The sequence below is a fragment of the Dermacentor albipictus genome, unplaced genomic scaffold (genome assembly GCF_038994185.2).
Source record: "Dermacentor albipictus isolate Rhodes 1998 colony unplaced genomic scaffold, USDA_Dalb.pri_finalv2 scaffold_20, whole genome shotgun sequence".
Taxonomy (NCBI): Eukaryota; Metazoa; Arthropoda; class Arachnida; order Ixodida; family Ixodidae; genus Dermacentor; species Dermacentor albipictus.
Genome location: NW_027225574.1, coordinates 4,806,980 through 4,829,241, shown reverse-complemented (window position 1 = coordinate 4,829,241; position 22,262 = coordinate 4,806,980). Strand labels below are relative to the sequence as shown.

Here is a 22,262-nt window from a genome sequence, read left to right as displayed (position 1 = left end):
TCCCATAGCGCTCTGTGCTTCATTATGGCTGCATTTCTCTTCCCCTTGACTGTTATGGTTTTTTCCTGTGTTTCCATATATCCGTTGCCTTCGTTTATCCATATACCAAGGTATTTATATTCTGTTACCCGAGGTATTTCTTGGCCCTGTATCTCCACTGTCTGTTCACTGTTTTCATTGAATACAATAACATCTGATTTTCTAACACTAAATTTCAAACCTAAATTGTTGCCTTCCTGTTCACAGATATTAGCCAGACGTTGCAAATCACTTTGCTTGTTTGCGAGCAACGCAATGTCGTCCTCATAAAATAAACCTGGGAGTTGCTGCTCTATTACTGTACCTGCCTGTTTGTATGAGAGATTAAACCCGATATTACTTCCTTCTAGCGCCCTCTCCATCCTCACCATGTACATCATAAACAGCTGCGGGGATAAAGGGCACCCCTGCCTCAGTCCCTTGTTGATATGAACTTTCTCCGCGCTCCTCATCCCTTCCCATTCAACGCAAACAGTATTTTCTAGGTAAATCTCTCTCAAAAGCTGTATACAATCGTTACCTAAGCCTTCCCCTTCCATGATATCCCACAAAATGCTGCGGTCTACGTTGTCGTATGCTCCTGTAATGTCCAAAAAGGCCACATACAACGGTCTGCTTTCTGCTTTTGATATTTCAATACACTGAGTAAGAACAAACAAGTTATCATCCAAACGCCTACCTATTCTAAAGCCATTCTGAAGCTCTCCCAAAATGCCATTATTTTCTGCCCATGCTTGAAGCTTTAATTTGATTGCCTGCATTGCTAGCCTGTATATTACCGATGTAATGGTCAACGGTCTATACGAGTGAATTCTGTCTTTCTCCCCCTTACCTTTATAAATTAAATTCATTCTACTTTGTCGCCAACTGCCTGGTATTCGTCGATCTTTTAAAGTTTTTTCAACTGCTTTCACGAGAGCTTCCTTACTTTCTGGTCCCAGTTCATTTATCAGCCTAACGGAAACCTCGTCTAGCCCTGTGGCTGTGCGCTTAGGAATTTTCTCTTCCACTTACTTGCAGTTTAAATTTGTAAATTTCCCTAGCAGAGAAAGCACGAATTGAAGTATTCGACCAATTCACAGTAGCTCCACTTACGCTGAAACGCGCCTCGACTGATTTTTCGCCCTGTGTGGCGATTGCTGAACTTGAGAGTGCTCAGGCCCTGGCTAGACCCTTTAGGAGTTTCCGCTCTTCTTATATTCCTTTCTCTAAGGTTGCACCCTCAACAGAAGAGGCTCCGCAGAGCTACAATAACTACGTGCATATTGGTAAATTACGATACCCTAAGCTGCCGAACTTTCATTCTACAGCCTTATTTTTACCTAGATAGAAAGGCAAGTGAGGTTGCAAGATTTATGAATAATGCGTCACGAAATAAAAAACAAATGCTTTTTGTTTAGAAGCCACTGATAGATATTCTTAGCTAACATAGAACTTTTAATATAAAACTTTGCAAACGTTTATGTTACGTGGGTGATGAAGGGAAGGGCGGCCAGCCATACTAAACGCGCACACGTTCGCGCTTTGCTGCGCGTAGTACAGGGTTGACAGACCAGCGATGGGAAACGTTCGTCTTTGACGTTGAGATGAGAAAAGTTTATCCTTAATTTCATTATCGCCAGCCATTCTTATTTAATTTATCAATGGTAGAGCTAGTACATTGTTTTAGAGTTGATAAATGCACGCCGTTTTTATCTGCACATCTTTGAGACAAGCAAAGTTACATCAATGATCAACACCACGCGCGATAGCGTCTGCTTGCTCACGACTACAGCTGACACGCTGACATCTGCACGCGACCACACACGAAGTTGCTGTCGAGCTTTTGCTTAGCCGCTTGCTTCGCCGGCATCAGCGTTCTTTTCCCGCAATGTATCGCATGAGAAAGAAGCTTTTGCTGTGGCTGCTCTTGCAAAGGCGGCGAGAGCGCAGAAAGCGTCTGCGGCGACGTTGGAGGGTCCGGCCAGTCTTTGAACTGCGTAAATGAGAAGTACTTTACGGCTGTGAGTAACTTCTTTCCTTTCGATGATCTACAGTGATAGAACTAGGAGCCAGTGTTTGGACATGGGGATTTATCTTCGTCGGGACAGCAATTACTTATCAGCGTTTTTGTGCGGGCATATAGGAGACATAAGTGAAAGGGTTAATGTAGCAATGCGGCGATCGTACTCGCAGCGCGCGAACGCCCAATTCGCAGAACAGCAACGCGTCGTCGGTACAAGGTTCGTCCAGGTTGACGGCACCGCTCGAAACGATAACGTGACGTACGCGAACAGAGGGAACGACAAGAGCAGGGTGTAGTTCGGAAAGCGCGAAAGCATATGCGAAGATCGGGCTGATTAGCCGCCGGAAGCACACAGATCGTACATTGGATACGTGGTGACGACACCTCACGACGTTTCAACAGCCGTCTGTCTACCCCGTGTATGCAGTACAACATACCGTCACTAATTCTTCAGCTTCAGAGGGGAAGAAGCACTTGATTCTATTACAGACGATCTGTAATACTAATTTGGGGCTTCGTTAATCATTATTAACAGTAGACCGCATATACTGTTTTTACAGATCTTGTGTAGCATCCTCTTGCACAAAATTTGTAAGGATTAAGTTTTGTAATACATTTTCTCCTATTCGATATTTTATTTGATATCCAGCTTATTTTTTCTTCATTTCATTCGATATTCTATTCTAAGTGTACTTTTCGGTATTAGCACACCCCTACAAAAAGTTAAGGACTGCTAGTTATATTTGTGCCATTAGTATAGCGCATAGATTCAAGAACACCTTTTTGCACGTGTTGGTTGTCGTATATGAATTCTCTTGTGCACGAGATAAAATTTCCTATATTTTCTGTCTCTCAGAAGTGTGACTGTAGAATATGAAGTGTAATGTAATTAAATTGTGACCTGACAGGTTTAAATGCTGTGCAACTAATTTCGGAAGTTTCTCGGCAGTGGCCGCACGATTTTTCTTTAATATACCGTTGACTGGCTCTCCTGTTTTGCCGACACACTGTTTGTATTCAAGCATATAAACAAAGCAGGGGATAAAGTTAATCATGGCTAGTGGCTATGCGTGTTTGTCAGTGAAAAGTGTACAGCTCTCGGTACCTGCGAGTGTATGCAGGCAGGGTACGGTCCTTCTGCCAGGTAATAATGCACAATTTTTTACAGATGCAACGGATACGTCAGGATGACCACGGATTTTTCTAGAAGTTCTTTCGCAAGACACCACAGCTCTTTGACAAGCTATTGAGCTTTGTCGCAGAGGACCTCACACGGCAGCACCACATTCGAGAAACCCCTGGAGCCTGGAGAACGACTTGCTGTAGCATTGAGGTTTGTAAAGGATAGTTGCCCCTAGAGTAATAATGTGCGATTGCAGGAATACAGAAGAACAATGTTTCTTTGTCATTTATTGTATCATTTATTTTATTTACACAATACTGCCCGCCGCCTTTTGGCAGCCAAATCACGAAGGGGTCACAAAACATTGAAGCACAACAAAAGAATGAAATGACTGACAATGAGCGTGCATAAGAAATACTAATACATAATCTAGTTCATTATACATAACTAAATATTTATTAACTCATAAACAAATAAAAAATCGGACACAAAATGCTGATACAAAACGAGAAATAGTAATGAAGGTACTGACAATGCACATGAAAGGAAATAGCAGAAAAAAAAAAGATCACATGATCACAGAGACAAAGTTTCAACTTAGTGCATCACCAGTGTAGCAGTTATAACTAACTATGGCTAGCAGTTAGCTAACAAAAAAATGCCATCGAATGGGATCACACAAAAGCTACCTCAGTGCTTTTGACCTTGCGCAACCTGTGAAACATACTTTGAGGAATGAGTGTACATGTAGTATTAAACAAAGCTAGTAGCTAACCTACACAAATGAATTTTGATCGTATATCACTCCAGAAGGGCCCCCAGAGCCATGCAGATCATTGTCAAAAAAAGTCATGTCATCATAATTAGTATGCAAACAATTGAGACATGGGTACTAATTTTTTTCAACTTGCATTCAAGCTACTTGGCACTCGGGCAAGACGTGTGGGGATTGAGGCGGCTAGACTCTGCAGTGGTGTGTAAGTCGTATAGTGGCGATCGTGCCTGCAAAGTGTTAAACAACTGCAGAACAGCACGACAGCCGCAGAAATTCCTCACTTTTTCTCACCTTACGAATTTTTGTAAAGCTCACATGCTGTTCACGGCTCCCATCAGGTAGCCCTGCTTCCTGCCAGAGAAGCAGGGTCATACGTATACATGTGTCATTTACGCACTGCCTTCAGTGTCACTGATTACGTACAAAGACTTTGGCCAAACATCCAATGCAGAACATGCAAAACCAACTCTGGAACTGAGCCATGGAACACCAATAAAAAAAAAATGCAAGGAATGTGACTTGTGGATGATAGTTGTGGGAGAGGTAGAGGTTGTCTATGTTGGCAGTGAACCTTGCCTGCTGGCTATGTGGTGGCAAGACTTTTCCCTTTCTGCTACCTCTTGTAATAATAATAAAACAATTTGAAAAATACTTGAGCTGCTAGAACACCCCGACAAGCTTTACAACTTGCAGCATATAACAAAAATTTTCAGTGGGGGCTGGTTGAAGGTTCATTACATTTCTTTTTATTTATAGGCATGTACAGGCATCTTTAGATGCATGCACAAACTCTACATGCACAGGTGGTGAACTCAAAAAGGTTCATTGCTGCAAGACAGCATGAATGAGCAAAGACAGATGAAAGCGATAAACACCTGTCTTGCAACAACAAACCTTTAGTTGCAAGTCAGTGCTTCTTTCTCTATCATAGGTGTGTTGCTAAAACATGTTCACACATCTCTACAGCAGCAATGGCCAACCAACCAGGCCCACAGATATCAACTTTATGAAATTCTTGAATAATACCGCACAAAAATATGGATACAACACAATGTAAAATGAACAAAAGAGAAGAGCTGAGGGGCTTTGATATGTCAACAACAGACAAGGAAACGTATAGAAAGTATAAAGGAAAATAACTGTTGTTTTATTTGCAATGTCGACATCGCAAGGAGAAGGGAAATGAAAGTGGACAAAATATAACTTGCCACTGGTGGGAGCTAAACCCAGAACCAATTGAGCTGGAGGCTATTCCACCATCTATTTCTTAAAATGTTTATGTGTACTAGTTTAGGCTCTTCGAGTGCTCTTGCACGAGTAACACTGGGTAACGCTACCAGGGTGAGATCTAGTACATGCACATACAGGCTCAAGAAAGTTTGCAGAGTGATAGCCATTGCTGCAGCTCTACTGGTAAAGCAATGCAAGCAGAATTCAAAGGTTGTGGGTTCGTTTCCCATCAACAGGAGGTTACCTTTTCATATACTTTCATTTTCCTCCTTATTTCTCCATTTCGATATAAACTAATAAAATTCATCAATGATTTCCTTTTGTTTCGTTATCTCTTGGCTTTATTATACAAAAAGTATACATTAAAAAACATTAATCTTTGAATTACTTTACTACTTGCATCAATTTAATTTTAATATCGAGATGCTTATCCTCACTGACCTCTCTCATGTGTTTGATCAGAGAGATGGCAAAAGTTTGAGGTCATCCTGTGGTTTGCATTTTTTGATTGCACTTGAAACATTGCCTAATTCCTCTAATATTAACTGACTCTCATCTTTCATTTTCCTTTTCCTCCCTCTTCACGTTGCTTCGGAAGCAATGCTTCCCAACGTATCCAGCCTGCGACTGCCTGCTGAAGCCAGCGATGCTTGCGACTGCGGCCTGCTGTGATGTGCCTCAGAAGCCTCGGGAACCAGAACTTCTGGAAACATAGGTGATTCAAGAGATTCCAAAATGTCCCGAGACTCCACAGACTCATGCGACACCGAAGACAGAGTCGACGCTGGCGCTTCCGACTCTTCACTTGATGGTGATGGCACTTCAAGTGTTGCCAGATCGAAAAACTGGCACATTCTTTGTTAAGATGTCTGCAGCACTTCCCTCCTCACTCGATGGGGGCACTGGTGGAAGGTTGGCAGACACCCTGCGTGTGAGCGTAATAAGGTTTGCACATATTGCCAATGTGTAAATAATGGCCAGTCTGAATGCAAAAATATATGAAGGCTCAAATCAGTCCACATTTGTTTTAATGTGTGATTTTATTAGAGAACACCGAACCTCTGAGTCAATTTTGTAGGGACAAAAGTAGCTTGCCTACACAACCAGAATGAACAGGTTCTGCATGCGCTAAAGTGTAGCTTTTGTATCTTTTTCTGTTTTTGCTTGTGATGCATTTAAGCAGTTTTTATGAGATCTGCATGCCTAAAGCCTAGTGATAACTTCTACTCAAAACAGTGCATGATATTTGGAATGTTTCAGTTTTGAAATAATTAGCAGCAAGCATTCTACTACATTTAATCAGTTAAACCACCTAATATATTTCATGTTGAACAACCTATGCTTGCACTTTCTAAACATAGAGTAGTAGCATTGTTAGGTCTTGCTTTAGCACAAGGCTCTCTCCTGTTCTAGTTTTTCTACTTGAAACGTTCTTGGCTTGTAACTTTGTTTTCCTTTCACTTGTTTGGAAACTTCATCTCATTCTAAACTGTTTTTCTTAACTGAATGTACGTCTAAACAGTGCGAAGCTGTGTACGTAGTAGTCAGTGCATTTGTTGTTTGTATTTAGGAAGTTACATAAAATAATGTTTGTCATCTTGCCATCTGCCTTGTAAAGGGTGTTTTGGCCCAGTAAAGCTGATCTTAGCTAGCAAACCCTTCCAGAAGGTTTCTTAAAGCCAAGCTTTTTTGCCTCTTCTCTGGACTTTCCCACCGCTGCTCCTACTGTCTTGCCAAATAGCTCTTACTGAATGCCTCATACTGATGTTAATGTAGTCGTTGAACCATTTTCATCCCAGCTGACTACTGGCTACTGTCTTGCACGAGTGACCAGTACCGGACGTAATGCAAATACCAATTATAATAATGTAACTAGATCGTGGTTTTGGCATGTAAAATTTCAATAATCATTTTGTGCACAGTGTGAATGTGTTTAACTGGATCATATAGTCTTTCCTTGGAAATTTTGCTAAGCAGGAACAGCGTTCTCCACAAACATTGTGAAAGCTTCGCTTAAACCAGTAACTACAGCACCTGGGATCTGCAGAATAACCGCAGGCTGATAATTAGGTAAGGACACTGCTGAGCAGACACAAAAATAATTATCAATTACATAGCTGACAATGTCATCAGTACTATGGTGCATTTATTCCTGCAGCATGATGACACTGAATCAATCCCTAAGCAAGCTAGGTAATATTTGAGGGTCTGTGATGATGCACCGATTTGCACTCTGCTGGCACGAGACAAAATGCAAAATTAAAGCTGTTCATTGCGGTGACCAAGACACACGTGAATATATCAACATTCAATACTCGGTTAAATACTGGCCATTGACTTGCATGCTGCCTTCTAGGATCAGTGCACAGAATCAAAAGAAACTACTTGCATCTTTTGTGTTTTGTTTTTGTGTGTGCATCATGCAAGCCCTTTTCTTTTTATTCGTCCTGCTAATTTGTATGTGATATTCTCTGTACTTCTGTCTTATGCTTTATTGTTAGGTTTTTGTGTGCTATTTTACTTGTTATTTTGTACCTGCATTTGTTTTCTCTGCTCCCCACTGCAAAGCCAAACTGGATTTGTGGGTACCTAAATAAATAAATATACAAAGCTCTCCTTGTACTGCTTGTATTTCCCCTTACCGGATCACATTTAACGAAATATGCGATAATCGGAGCAGCGATTCCGCACAAATATTTTATCGCCAAATGGACAAAGCTGAATATAACGCACACTGTGCGTCGATTTACTTGTGTAAGCACAATTTTGAGTCGATTTCCATAAGTGCGGTGCATACTTCCAGCTATAATACAAACATACGGCATCTCCGGTCAACGTAGTAAAGGGAAAGCACTAGAATGCCATGTGTCATTTTTAACCTGCCGCTTAAGATGGAAACTTCAAGATCACTTGCGGTCTACACTCCATTGTGTAGCACAGGAACATCATCTGAACGAAAAACAGCCAGATGAGGTCGTCCTGAACGTCATCTACCAGCAAAATTTGCTAGAACCAAGCATGGTAAATCATCATTGGCCAAGCTGTCCATCATTGGAAAGTTATTGGAGGCCAAGCAAGGTCTGTGCGTGGCTGGAGTGACAAGCCTACCATTGGCCAAGGAATGGAAGGCCATGCATGGCCAACGATTGGAAACACCTCTTGCCATAGCTGGCACTGCAGTGGAACACCATGCAACAGCCAAGCATATTCTTGCTATGGAAGCCAAGCATTTTGGCCAATGCAATTTCTATCCCCATTTTTTAAAGTTTTTTTTATCTTGGCTGCATATAAATGCCCGGCTACTTTTTTGTAGATTTTTATCTGTACCACACCAAACATGCCGCAACACAAACATTTTCGGTGTTTCATTTTTATTTTGCACCGAAGAATACAGTAGCATAAGATGGAACATGTCTAAACACAAAGAAAGCATAGAATACACAACTACACGAACAAATGAACTGTCACATAATTTTTTTAAAAGGCAGAATTTAACACAGCAGGGAACTATATCACAGAAAATGATAGCACATATCAAGCCAACAAGGGACACAGATGGTCGAACCACACATCATTCGGCTGTCTAAATATGAAATATCGCAAAAAAGGAAAGGGTGGAATACAATTATGTGAACAAATAAACTGTTACGGCATTTTAAAAACGGATATTTGAACACATCAGTCAATATATCAAGTTCCTTAATAGCGACTGCAGTAAACTATATCACAAAAGTTATTGCACATATCAAGCCACCGGACATAGAAGGCACAGCTAATGCTCTCTTTTAGGTGGCCGAACCACATTACATCATTCAGCTGTCTAAAAATGAGATGTCACACAAAAGAAGAAAGGGTGAATGCAATTATGTGAACGAATAAGCTGTTACATCGTTTTAAAAAGGCACATTTGAACACATCAGTCAATAAGTGGGCTCAAAGATTACCGAGCCATCTGCCACACGCTGGCTTAGTGTTGGAGGGTCGTGTGCTGCTGTCCAAAATAATCTGCAAGCCATCACAGCAAGTCTCTCACGAGAAGCAGAAGAGAGGGGTGAAAATAAGACAGTTGGGCTGCCAAAGCTTAACTTATGTGGCAGATTTGTAGGCACACTTCTGATTATGTGTGATGTCTCATCGACTGAGAGGCTATCAAAGCCCTCCAAGCAAAGTCGCTGCATGTTGATCTCTTGCAGGACGTGATAACATCTACAATAACCATGCTGGAGGCACAGAAAGACCTCAAGACAAACCTTAAAGAATTCTGTGCCAGCAATGATATTACATTGTCAGTCACATCAGAATTTGAAGTTTGAATGCAGGGAACCAGAGAAGCTTTTGTTGATAAACTTGTTATCAACTTGAAGGATAGGTTTCAAGTCCATCCAGTTCTGGCAAAATTTGCAATACTGTTTGCCAGGGAGTGCTACCGGGACATCATTGCAAGCAAAGGCACTGAAGTTGCTTGTGCATTGTTGACGCTGTGCGCCACGCTGGGAAAGCTGTGCACCACGCTGGGAAAGCTTTACACCCCTGATATGTGGAATAACATGTAGCAGAACTGTTTTAAAAACAAAGGCTACATCAAACTCTAGAGATTACGAGGTGCTGTCTTGGCTTGTGTCGGATTGCCTCAACAAGGCGACGCGCCGTCTGTGTGTCCGGCCTCCCTCCTGGTCCGCAGCAAACATCAGCCACCTTTTGGTGGTGTCCGCAACAGCTGCATCAGTCGTGCCGAAGAGGGCACGTGTTGCACCTGTGAAAAAGAGTTCGGCAGGTGTTACGCTCTTGTAACACAAGACGGCAAAAGCCTGCTGCACATTTGGTAATACATTAAATTATACAGTTGGGGTTGAATTTATTGTAAGACAATTGGTGATGCATCAAGTTATACAATCAGGTCTAGACTTCTTTGTAAGACATAACGAGTTGCAATGGGAAGTACAGGTGTGGCACTAAGGCGACCTCCTAAACGCCACATAGGAACACTTAACGTAGTACCTAAAGTGCTGTATGTTATTGCATGCACTAGGCCACACCGTTAGACAGCAAGATGGCTGCAACGGGACGTGTGAACTCAGGCACGCACTAGGCATACGTTTAGTAAGCTAGAACAGTGGAGCGGCCGTGGCTTCAGGGAAGCGTGCTTGTCTTGCACCCCGGTGTGCCCGGGTTTGATACCCAGTCAGACCGAAACGTACCACATTTATTTTAAAAGCCACCGATTTTCTTTGTTTACAGGAACCTCCCCGAGAAATGTGACGTCAATTCAAGCATTTTTTGCGGTGCTGGCCACTTTTTTTCAATGTCACAGCCAACATATAGGCACCCGAGGCTTCGCCTTAAAATTACACACTTAAATGCATAAATCTGTCTTCTGAAAATTTTCAAGTTCGCAGGAGTTTCTTTGCTGGTTTAAAGATATGGTAATTTAAGAGATAAAATGTTTTTTCCTATCATTGCAAGATTATCTTGCAATGACAAAATTCCAGGTGTAGTTTAAATGTTTGTCAGACCATTTAAACATAACACAACAGATCTTCACTGAACTTCTATTTGGATAGTAATTATCTGGACACTCCAAGTGCATTTATGCCGTTGGCGTCGCCGTGAGGTTCCGTATAAAATCCAACGGCAATAAAACCGTCGCTGCGCGCTGTGTGTGCGAGTGAAAGCGTGTGAGGGTGAGTCGCCAACCGCAGCTTATTCTCGAGCATGCGAGAGAGGAAAGTGGCCGGAAGCGCGTGGACTTAGTTCACTTGCGGTACACAGGGAAGAGGAGTCGGTAGAAGGGGGGGGGGGGGGGGGGTGCGTTCTGCTTTCGTGGCTGCTGCTGACGGAGCTGCCGCGTGGGCACTGTACCTTGAAAGCGATCCGCTTTGTGGTTGAAGTGTGCGCCCGCGGGGCCTCATCTTCAAAGCAATCTGCGATGGGTACGAAGTGCATACGCCGAGTGCTGGTAGCTTAGTATGCGCTGTGCTTTCGGCGTTCGTGTTGAAGCGAGACAAGCGACAGGGCGAAGGTCAATTTGCGTGCAGCTGCTGGCGTGCTTTCCAGGTTTTGACGAGTTTCCGCGGTCATCAAGCGAGATGTGTTCATGTTTACCTGTACGCACGTGACACCGTGCTTGTTTACTTAGTAAGCGAGCATTTACAATTTTATACAGATGATAAAACTACTATCCTTACTTCGGATAGCTGTCTACTAAGTTGCTATCGCAATCGATGCTTTGCCTTTTGGGCGAAATGGCAACTTTTTTATTAATGTATTGCATTTCGTGTTGCAGGTTCGCTTTTTCTCTATGAAAGGTGCCAACGATTCAAAAGACGGAGTTCGCAGGGTGCTCCGACAAATCGTCTCCAAGACAGTTGCACTGCAGTGCAGCTGGGCCGGCTCCAGAGGGAGAAAATTTCCATTCAAAAGCCTCACAAATGTGCTGCATCTTTTGCTTGGTAAGCATCAACGTAAAACGAATATAGTACTTCGTCTTCTGCTGCGGCTTTCAATATTTCCCCCATTACGAAATTTAGTGTTATATATACTTCTATATGCTATGGTGTTGCAGTTACAGTTTAGATAAAATATTTGACCATGATCAGTATATTACAGACACTTCATTACTGATGTTTGTTTGGCAGCACGTGCTATAGGTGCTGTTTTGCTCAGTTTTCAACAGTGGCTGGCCTCCTGAATAGTTGTGCCATCCGGAGTAACAGAGTCAACAAGGTTGAAACACAGTTTCGCTACAATCATTGCTTCCCCAGTTCAGAGTTGGATCACCTTAGTTTGTGTTGTATGAACTTTCCTATTTTTTAAGCTCATAATGAAAGCAGGCACGCAATTTGATGGTTTACTACTGAGCTACACAACTAAGGTACAGGTTGCTTAGGGGAAGATAGAAAAGTTTACCATAAAACAATGTGTTTCAAAATTTTCAGAAGACAGATTTATGCATTTAAGTGTGTAATTTTAAGGCGAAGCCTTAGGTGTCTATGTTGGCTGTGACATTGAAAAAAAGTGGCCAGCACCTCAAAAAAAATGCTTGAATTGACGTCACATTTCTCATGGAAGTTCCTGTAAACAAAGCAAATCGGTGGCTTTTAAAATAAATTTGGTACGTTTCGGTCTGATTGGGTATCAAACCTGGGCACACTGGGGTGCGAGACAAGCACGCTTCCCTGAAGCCACGTACGCTCCACTGTTCTGGCTTACTAAACGTATGCCTAGTGTGTGCCTGAGTTCACACGTCCCGTTGCAGCCATCTTGCTCTCTAACGGTGTGGCCTAGTGCATGCAATAACATACAGCACTTTAGGTACTACGTTAAGTGTTCATATGTGACGTAAGGAGGTCACCTTAGTGCCACACCTGTACTTCCCATTGCGGCTCGTTATGTCTTACAACGAAGTCTAGCCCTGATTGTATAACTTGATGCATCACCAATTGTCTTACAAAGAAGTTCAACCCCAACTGTATAGTTTAATGTACTACCAAATGTGCAGCAGGATTTTGCCTTCTTGTGTTACAAGAGCGTAACACCTGCCGAACTCTTTTTCACAGGTGCAACACGTGCCCTCTTGGGCACGACTGATGCAGCCGTTGCGGACACCACCAAAAGGTGGCTGATGTTTGCTGCAGACCAGGAGGGAGGCCGGACACACAGACGGCGCGTCGCCTTGTTGAGGCAATCCGACACAAGCCAAGACAGCACCTCGTAATCTCTAGAGTTTGATGTAGCCTTTGTTTTTAAAACAGTTCTGCTACATGTTATTCCACATATCAGGGGTGTAAAGCTTTCCCAGCGTGGTGCACAGCTTTCCCAGCGTGGCGCACAGCGTCAACAATGCACAAGCAACTTCAGTGCCTTTGCTTGCAATGATGTCCCGGTAGCACTCCCTGGCAAACAGTATTGCAAATTTTGCCAGAACTGGATGGACTTGAAACCTATCCTTCAAGTTGATAACAAGTTTATCAACAAAAGCTTCTCTGGTTCCCTGCATTCAAACTTCAAATTCTGATGTGACTGACAATGTAATATCATTGCTGGCACAGAATTCTTTAAGGTTTGTCTTGAGGTCTTTCTGTGCCTCTAGCATGGTTATTGTAGATGTTATCACGTCCTGCAAGAGATCAACATGCAGCGACCTTGCTTGGAGGGCTTTGATAGCCTCTCAGTCAATGAGACATCACACATAATCAAAAGTGTGCCTACAAATCTGCCACTAAAGTTAAGCTTTGGCAGCCCAACTGTCTTATTTTAACCCCTCTCTTCTGCTTCTCGTGAGAGACTTGCTGTGATGGCTTGCAGATTATTTTGGACAGCAGCACACGACCCTCCAACACTAAGCCAGCGTGTGGCAGATGGCTCGATAATCTTTGATCCCACTGATTGACTGATGTGTTCAAATGTGCCTTTTTAAAATGATGTAACAGCTCATTCGTTCACGTAATTGCATTCACCCTTTCCTTTTTTGTGATATTTCATTCTTGGACAGCCGAATGATGCGTGGTTCGACCGTACCACTTGGGATATTTTCACCTGGGTCTGTGTCCCTTGTTAGCTTGATAAGTGCAGTCATTTTCTGTAGTTTACTGCTGTCCCTGTTAAGGAACTGGATATATTGAGTTATGTGTTCAAATATGCATTTTTAAAATGATGTAACAGTTTATTTGTTGACATAATTGTATTCCACCCTTTCCTTTTTTGTGATATTTCATATTTAGACAGCCGAATGATGTGTGGTTCGACCATCTGTGTCCCTTGTTGGCTTGATATGTGCTATCATTTTCTGTGATATAGTTCACTGCTGTGTTAAAATCTGCCTTTTAAAAAAATTATGTGACAGTTCATTTCATACGTAGTTGTATTCTATGCTTTCTTTGTGTTTAGACATGTTCCATCTTATGCTACTGTATTCTTCAGTGCAAAATAAAAATGAAACACCGAAAATGTTTGTGTTGTGACATGTTTGGTGTGGTACAGATAAAAATCTACAAAAAAAAGTAGCCGGGCATATATATGCAGCCAAGATAAAAAAACTTTAAAAATTGGGGATAGAAATTGCATTGGCCAAAATGCTTGGCTTCCATAGCAAGAATATGCTTAGCTGTTGCATGGCGTTCCACTGCAGTGCCAGCTATGGCAAGAGGTGTTTCCAATCGTTGGCCATGCATGGCCTTCCATTGCTTGGCCAATGGTAGGCTTGTCACTCCAGCCACGCACAGACCTTGCTTGGCCTCCAATAACTTTCCAATGATGGACAGCTTGGCCAATGATGATTTACCATGCTTGGTTCTAGCAAAGGACGACGTCATCTGGCTGTTTTTCGACCAGATGATGTTCCTGCGCTACACAATAGAGTGTAGACCGCAAGTGATCTTGAAGTTTCCAGCTTAAGCGGCGGGTTAAAAATGAAACACGGCATTCTAGTGCTTTCCCTTTACTACGTTGACCGGAGATGCCGTATGTTAGTATTATAGCTGGAACTATGCACCGCAATTATGGGAATCGACTCAATATTGTGCTTACACAAGTAAATCGACACACAGTGTGCATTATATCCAGCTTTGTCTATTTGGCGATAAAATATTTGTGCGGAATCGCTGCTCCGATTATCGCATAGTTCGTTAAATGTGATCCGGTAAGGGGACATACAAGCAGTACAAGGATAGCTTTGTATATTTATTTATTTAGGTACCCACAAATCCAGTTTGGCTTTGCAGTGGGGAGCAGAGAAAGCAGAAATACAGGTACAAAATAACAAGTAAAATAGCACACAAAAACCTAACAATAAAGCATAAGACAGAAGTACAGAGAATATCACATAATAATTAGCAGGACGAATAAAAAGAAAAGGGTTTGCATGATGCACACACAAAAACAAAACACGAAAGATGCAAGTAGTTTCTTTTGATTCTGTGCACTGATCCTAGAAGGCAGCATGCAAGTCAATGGCCAGTATTTAACCGAGTATTGAATGCTGCTATATTCACGTGTGTCTAGGTCACCACAATGAACAGCTTTAATTTTGCATTTTGTCGCGTGCCAGCAGTGTGCAAATCGGTGCTTCATCACAGACCCTCAAGTATTACCTAGCTTGCTTAGGGATTGATTCAGTGTCATCATGCTGTAGGAATAAATGCACCATAGTACTGACGACATTGTCAGCTGTGTAATTGATAATTATTTTTGTGTCTGCTCAGCAGTGTCCTTACCTAATTATCAGCCTGCAGTTATTCTGCAGATCCCAGGTGCTGTAGTTACTGGTTTAAGCGAAGCTTTCACAATGTTTGTGGAGAACGCTGTTCCTGCTTAGCAAAATTTCCAAGGAAAGACTAGATGATCCGGTTAAACACATTCACACTGTGCACAAAATGATTATTGAAATTTTACATGCCAAAACCACGATCTAGTTACATTATTATAATTGGTATTTGCATTACGTCCGGTACTGGTTACTCGTGCAAGACAGTAGCCAGTAGTCAGCTGGGATGAAAATGGTTCAACGACTACATTAACATCAGTATGAGGCATTCAGTAAGAGCTATTTGGCAAGACAGTCGGAGCAGCGGTGGGAAAGTCCAGAGAAGAGGCAAAAAAAGCTTGGCTTTAAGAAACCTTCTGGAAGGGTTTGCTAGCTAAGATCAGCTTTACTTGGCCAAAACACCCTTTACAAGGCAGATGGCAAGATGACAAACATTATTTTATGTATCTTCCTAAATACAAACAACAAATGCACTGACTACTACGTACACAGCTTCACACTGTGTTTAGACGTACATTCAGTTAAGAAAAACAGTTTAGAATGAGATGAAGTTTACAAACAAGTGAAAGGAAAACAAAGTTACAAGCCAAGAACGTTTCAAGTAGAAAAACTAGAACAGGAGAGAGCCTTGTGCTAAAGCAAGACCTAACAATGCTACTACTCTATGTTTAGAAAGTGCAAGCATAGGTTGTTCAACATGAAATATATTAGGTGGTTTAACTGATTAAATGTAGTAGAATGCTTGCTGCTAATTATTACAAAACTGAAACATTCCAAATATCATGCACTGTTTTGAGTAGAAGTTATCACTAGGCTTTAGGCATGCAGATCTCATAAAAACTGCTTAAATGCATCACACAAGCAAAAACAGAAAAAGATACAAAAGCTACACTTTAGCGCATGCAGAACCTGTTCATTCTGGTTGTGTAGGCAAGCCACTTTTGTCCCTACAAAATTGACTCAGAGGTTCGGTGTTCTCTAACAAATTCACACATTAAAACAAATGTGGACTGATTTTTGCATTCAGACTGGCCTTTATTTACACATTGGCAATATGTGCAAACCTTATTACGCTCACACGTAGGGTGTCCGCCAACCTTCCACCAGTGCCCCCATCGAGTGAGGAGGGAAGTGCTGCAGACACCTTAACAAAGAATGTGCTAGTTTTTCGATCTGGCAACACTTGAAGTGCCATCACCATCAAGTGAACAGTCAGATGCGCCAGCGTTGACTCTGTCTTCGGTGTCGCATGAGTCTGTGGAGTCTCATGACATTTTGGAATCTCTTGAATCACCTATGTTTCCAGAAGTTCTGGTTCCCGAGGCTTCTGAGGCACACAACAGCAGGCCGCAGTCATAAGCATCGCTGGCTTCAGCAGGCAGTCGCAGGCTGGATACGTTGGGAAGAATTGCTTCTGATGCAACGTCTAGAGGGACGAAAAGGAAAAAGAAAGATGAGATTCAGTTAATATTAGAGGAATTAGGCAATGTTTCAAGTGCAATCAAAAGATGCAAACCACAGGATGACCTCAAACTTTTGCCATCTCTCTGCTCAAACACATGAGAGAGGTCAGTGAGGATAAGCATCTCGATATGAAAATTAAATTGATGCAAGTAGTAAAGTAATTCAAAGATTAATGTTTTTTAATGTATACTTTTTGTATAATAAAGCCAAGAGATAACGAAACAAAAGGAAATTATTGATGAATTTAATTACTTTATATCGATATGGAGAAATAAGGAGGAAAATGAAAGTATATGGAAAGGTAACCTCCCATTGATGGGAAACGAACCCACAACCTTTGAATTCTGCTTGCATTGCTTTACCAGTAGAGCTGCAGCAATGGCTATCACTCTGCAAACTTTCTTGAGCCTGTATGTGCATGTACTAGATCTCACCCTGGTAGCGTTACCCAGTGTTACTCGTGCAAGAGCACTCGAAGAGCCTAAACTAGTACACATAAACATTCTAAGAAATAGATGGTGGAATAGCCTCCAGCTCAATTGGTTTTGGGTTTAGCTCCCACCAGTGGCAAGTTATATTTTGTCCACTTTCATTTCCCTTCTCCTTGCGATGTCGACATTGCAAATAAAGCGACAGTTATTTTCCTTTATACTTTCTATACGTTTCCTTGTCTGTTGTTGACATATCAAAGCCCCTCAGCTCTTCTCTTTTGTTCATTTTACATTGTGTTGTATCCATATTTTTGTGCGGTATTATTCAAGAATTTCATAAAGTTGATATCTGTGGGCCTGGTTGGTTGGCCATTGCTGCTGTAGAGATGTGTGAACATGTTTTAGCAACACACCTATGATAGAGAAAGAAGCACTGACTTGCAACTAAAGGTTTGTTGTTGCAAGACAGGTGTTTATCGCTTTCATCTGTCTTTGCTCATTCATGCTGTCTTGCAGCAATGAACCTTTTTGAGTTCACCACCTGTGCATGTAGAGTTTGTGCATGCATCTAGAGATGCCTGTACATGCCTATAAATAAAAAGAAATGTAATAAACCTTCAACCAGCCCCCACTGAAAATTTTTGTTATATGCTGCAAGTTGTAAAGCCTGTCGGGGTGTTCTAGCAGCTCAAGTATTTTTCAAATTGTTTTATTATTATTACAAGAGGTAGCAGAAAGGGAAAAGTCTTGCCACCACGTAGCCAGCAGGCAAGGTTCACTGCCAACATAGACAACCTCTACCTCTCCCACAACTATCATCCACAAGTCACATTCCTTGCATTTTTTTTTTATTGGTGTTCCATGGCTCAGTTCCAGAGTTGGTTTTGCATGTTCTGCATTGGATGTTTGGCCAAAGTCTTTGTACGTAATCAGTGACACTGAAGGCAGTGCGTAAATGACACATGTATACGTATGACCCTGCTTCTCTGGCAGGAAGCAGGGCTACCTGACGGGAGCCGTGAACAGCATGTGAGCTTTACAAAAATTCGTAAGGTGAGAAAAAGTGAGGAATTTCTGCGGCTGTCGTGCTGTTCTGCAGTTGTTTAATACTTTGCAGGCACGATCGCCACTATACGACTTGCACACCGCTGCAGAGTCTAGCCGCCTCAATCCCCACACGTCTTGCCCGAATGCCAAGTAGCTTGAATGCAAGTTGAAAAGAATTAGTACCCATGTCTCAATTCTTTGCATACTAATTATGATGACATGACTTTTCTTGACAATGATCTGCATGGCTCTGGGGGCCCTTCTTGAGTGATATAGGATCAAAATTCATTTGTGTAGGTTAGCTACTAGCTTTGTTTAATACTACATGTACAATCATTCCTCAAAGTATGTTTCACAGGTTGCGCAAGGTCAAAAGCACTGAGGTAGCTTTTGTGTGATCCCATTCGATGGCATTTTTTTGTTAGCTAACTGCTAGTCATAGTTAGCCATAACTGCTACACTGGTGATGCACTAAGTTGAAAATTTGTCTCTGTGATCATGTGATCTTTTTTTTTTCTGGTATTTCCTTTCACGCGCATTGTCAGTACCTTCATTACTATTTCTCGTTTTGTATCAGCATTTTGTGTCCCATTTTTTTATTTGTTTATGCGTTAATAAATATTTAGTTATGTATAATGAACTAGATTATGTATTAGTATTTCTTATGCACGCTCATTGTCAGTCACTTCATTCTTTTGTTGTGCTTTAATGTATTGTGACCCCTTCGTGATTTGGCTGCCAAAAGGCGGCGGGCAGTATTGTGTAAATGAAATAAATGATACATTAAACGACAAAGAAACAGTGTTCTTTTGTATTCCTGCAATCATACATTATTACTCTAGGGGCAACTATCCTTTACAAACCTCAATGCTACAGCAAGTCGTTCTCCAGGCTCCAGGGGTTTCTCGAATGTTGGTCTGCCGTGTGAGGTCCTCTGCGACAAAGCTCAATAGCTTGTCAAAGAGCTGTGGTGTCTTGCGAAAGAACTTATAGAAAAATCCGTGGTCATCCTGACGTATCCGTTGCACCTGTAAAAAATTGTGCATTATTACCTGGGAGAAGGACCGTACCCTGCCTGCATACACTCGCACGTACCCAGAGCTGTACACTTTTCACTGACACACACGCATAGCCACTAGCCATGATTAACTTTACCCCCTGCTTTGTTTATATGCTTGAATACAAACAGTGTGTCGGCAAAACAGGAGAGCCAGTCTACGGTATATTAAAGAAAAATCGTGCGGCCACTGCCAAGAAACTTCCGAAATTAGTTGCACAGCATTTAAACCTGTCAGGTCACAATTTAATTACATTACAGTTCATATTCTACAGTCACACTTCTGAGAGACAGAAAATATAGGAAATTGTATCTCATGCACAAGATTCATATACGACAACCAACACGTGCAAAAAGGTGTTCTTGAATCTATGCGCTATACTAATGGCACAAATATAACTAGCAGTCCTTAACTTTTTGTAGGGGTGTGCTAATACCGAAAAGTACATTTAGAATAGAATATCGAATGAAATGAAGAAAAAATAAGCTGGATATCAAATAAAATATCGAATAGCAGAAAATGTATTACAAAACTTAATCCTTACAAATTTTGTGCAAGAGGATGCTACACAAGATCTGTATAAACAGTATATGCGGTCTACTGTTAATAATGATTAAGGAAGCCCCAAATTAGTATTACAGATCGTCTGTTAAATAGAATCAAGTGCTTCTTCTCCTCTGAAGCTGAAGAATTAGTGACGGTATGTTGTACTGCATACACGGGTTAGACAGACGGCTGTTGAAACGTCGTGAGGTGTCGTCACCACGTATCCAATGTACGATCTGTGTGCTTCCGGCGGCTAATCAGCCCGATCTTCGTCTATGCTTTCGCGCTTTCCGAGCTACACCCTGCTCTTGTCGTTCCCTCTGTTCGCGTACGTCACGTTATCGTTTCGATCGGTGCCGTCAACCTGGACGAACCTTGTACCGACGACGCGTTGCTGTTCTGCGAATTGGGCGTTCGCGCGCTGCGAGTACGATCCCCGCATTGCTACTTTAACCCTTTCACTTATGTCTCCTATATGCCCGCACTTAAAAACGCTGATAAGTAATTGCTGTCCCGACGAAGATAAGTCCCCATGTCCAAACACTGGCTCCTACTTCTATCACTGTAGATCATCGAAAGGAAAGAAGTTACTCACAGCCGTAAAGTCCTTCTTTACGCAGTTGAAAGACTGGCCGGACCCTCCAGCGTCGCCGCAGACGCTTTCTACGCTCTCGCCGCCTTTGCAAGAGCAGCCGCAGCAAAAGCTTCTTTCTCATGTGGTACATTGCGGGAAGAGAACGCTGATGCCGGCGAAGCAAGCGGCTAAGCAAAAGCTCGACAGCAACGTCGCTTGTGGTCGCGCGCAGATGTCAGCGTGTCAGCTGTAGTCGTGAGCAAGCAGACGCTATGGCGCGTGATGTTGATCATTGATGTAACTTTTCTTGTCCTGAAGGTGTGCAGATAAAAACGGCGTGCATTTGTCAACTCAAAAACAATGTACTAGCTCTAACATTGATAAATTAAATAAGATTGGCTGGCGATAATGAAATTAAGGATAAACTTTTCTCAAGGTCAAAGACGAACGTTTCCCATCGCTGGTCTGTCAACCCTGTACTACGCGCAGCAAAGCGCGAACGTGTGCGCATTGAGTATGACTGGCTGCCCTTGCCTTCATCACCCACGTACCATAAACGTTCGCGATGTTTTATATTAAAAGTTCTGTGTTAGCTAATAATCCCTATCAGTGGCTCCTAAACAAAAAGCATTTCTTTTTTATTTCGTGACGCATTCTTTATAAATCTCGCCACCTCACTTGCCCTTCCATTTAGGTAAAAATAAACCTGTGCAGGCTGGCAGCTATCGATTGACCGTTCGGTCAAATCAGTGCTTCGACATGTCTCAGTGAAGTGTTTGCCATCACAGTGAGATATGTATGCTCATGGACGCGGTGCCTTCAAAGGTGCCAAGTCCTCCTCCCATCTGACAACGGTACAGTAAAGCCATACACATCTCGTGCACATCACTTCGAAATTGTGTAAAGGGTTCTATCGCATCATTGTGTATAACCATTGTGTACACTGTACATATTGAAAATCATTTTGCACATGTGGCATCTAGTTTATGTGTAACTGTGCCTTTCCGTGGGTGTACGTGTATATATGTTGGTGCGTGAGGACTCGGACACTACTTACGTTGACAACGCGCTGTGTTTCGTTTCTTACATGTTATCGTCCGGGTGGAATTGTGCCGTGATTATGACTCAGTGTTCGTATCGTCTCTTGTCGAAATAAACTTTTTCTAAACACAAGCCATGCGCTGAGCGCAGCCTGTTTGTCGAGGGATTAACTAAATGAACTTTCTTATGCATCCCGGATGGTGATAAAGTCGATCCCCTATTTCTTTTCGCGCTTTGAGCGGTAGCCGATAGTGAAAATAAGGCTGTAGAATGAAAGTTCTATTAGCCGAGGGCATTGTAATTTACCATTGAGATGAGCGCCATCACAGTATAGCCATGCGCTGAGCGCAGCCTATTTTGTCGAGGCATTAACAAGATTAACTTCCTTATGCATCCTGGATGGTGTTAAAGTCGATCCTCTGTTTTCGCCCTTTGAGCGGCAGCAGAGTCCTTCCATTTTTTTTCTGGTCACGAAACTGCCGCCTCAGTTTCATATAGAGCCAGCGCCCGCCGCTAGAGGCGCAACCGTGCATGAGAGGGCATGCGATCGCCGCTACCGCTGTGGTTGTGTGTGGGGCAGTCTCGGTATTCTAGCTTTCTCAACTTCCTCAACCGTCGCTCTAGTTTCACCTAACTATTTTTAACATTGAATATGCTTAAATTACTGC

At 42.3% G+C, this 22,262-nt stretch overlaps 2 long non-coding RNA genes across 2 annotated transcripts; one reads left to right on the top strand and one right to left on the bottom strand.

The window, feature by feature from the left end:
- Positions 1 to 1,852: 1,852 nt before the first annotated feature.
- On the top strand, positions 1,853 to 7,774 carry LOC135920050 (uncharacterized). Its single transcript, XR_010570144.1, has 3 exons — positions 1,853 to 2,042; positions 3,213 to 3,377; positions 5,771 to 7,774. It is a non-coding gene; the product is annotated as an uncharacterized lncRNA (long non-coding RNA).
- Positions 7,775 to 14,837: 7,063 nt separating this feature from the next.
- On the bottom strand, positions 14,838 to 20,756 carry LOC135914926 (uncharacterized). Its single transcript, XR_011509779.1, has 3 exons — positions 20,575 to 20,756; positions 19,239 to 19,403; positions 14,838 to 16,859 (listed from the first exon to the last, which is right to left on the bottom strand). It is a non-coding gene; the product is annotated as an uncharacterized lncRNA (long non-coding RNA).
- Between the last annotated feature and the right edge of the window lie 1,506 nt (positions 20,757 to 22,262).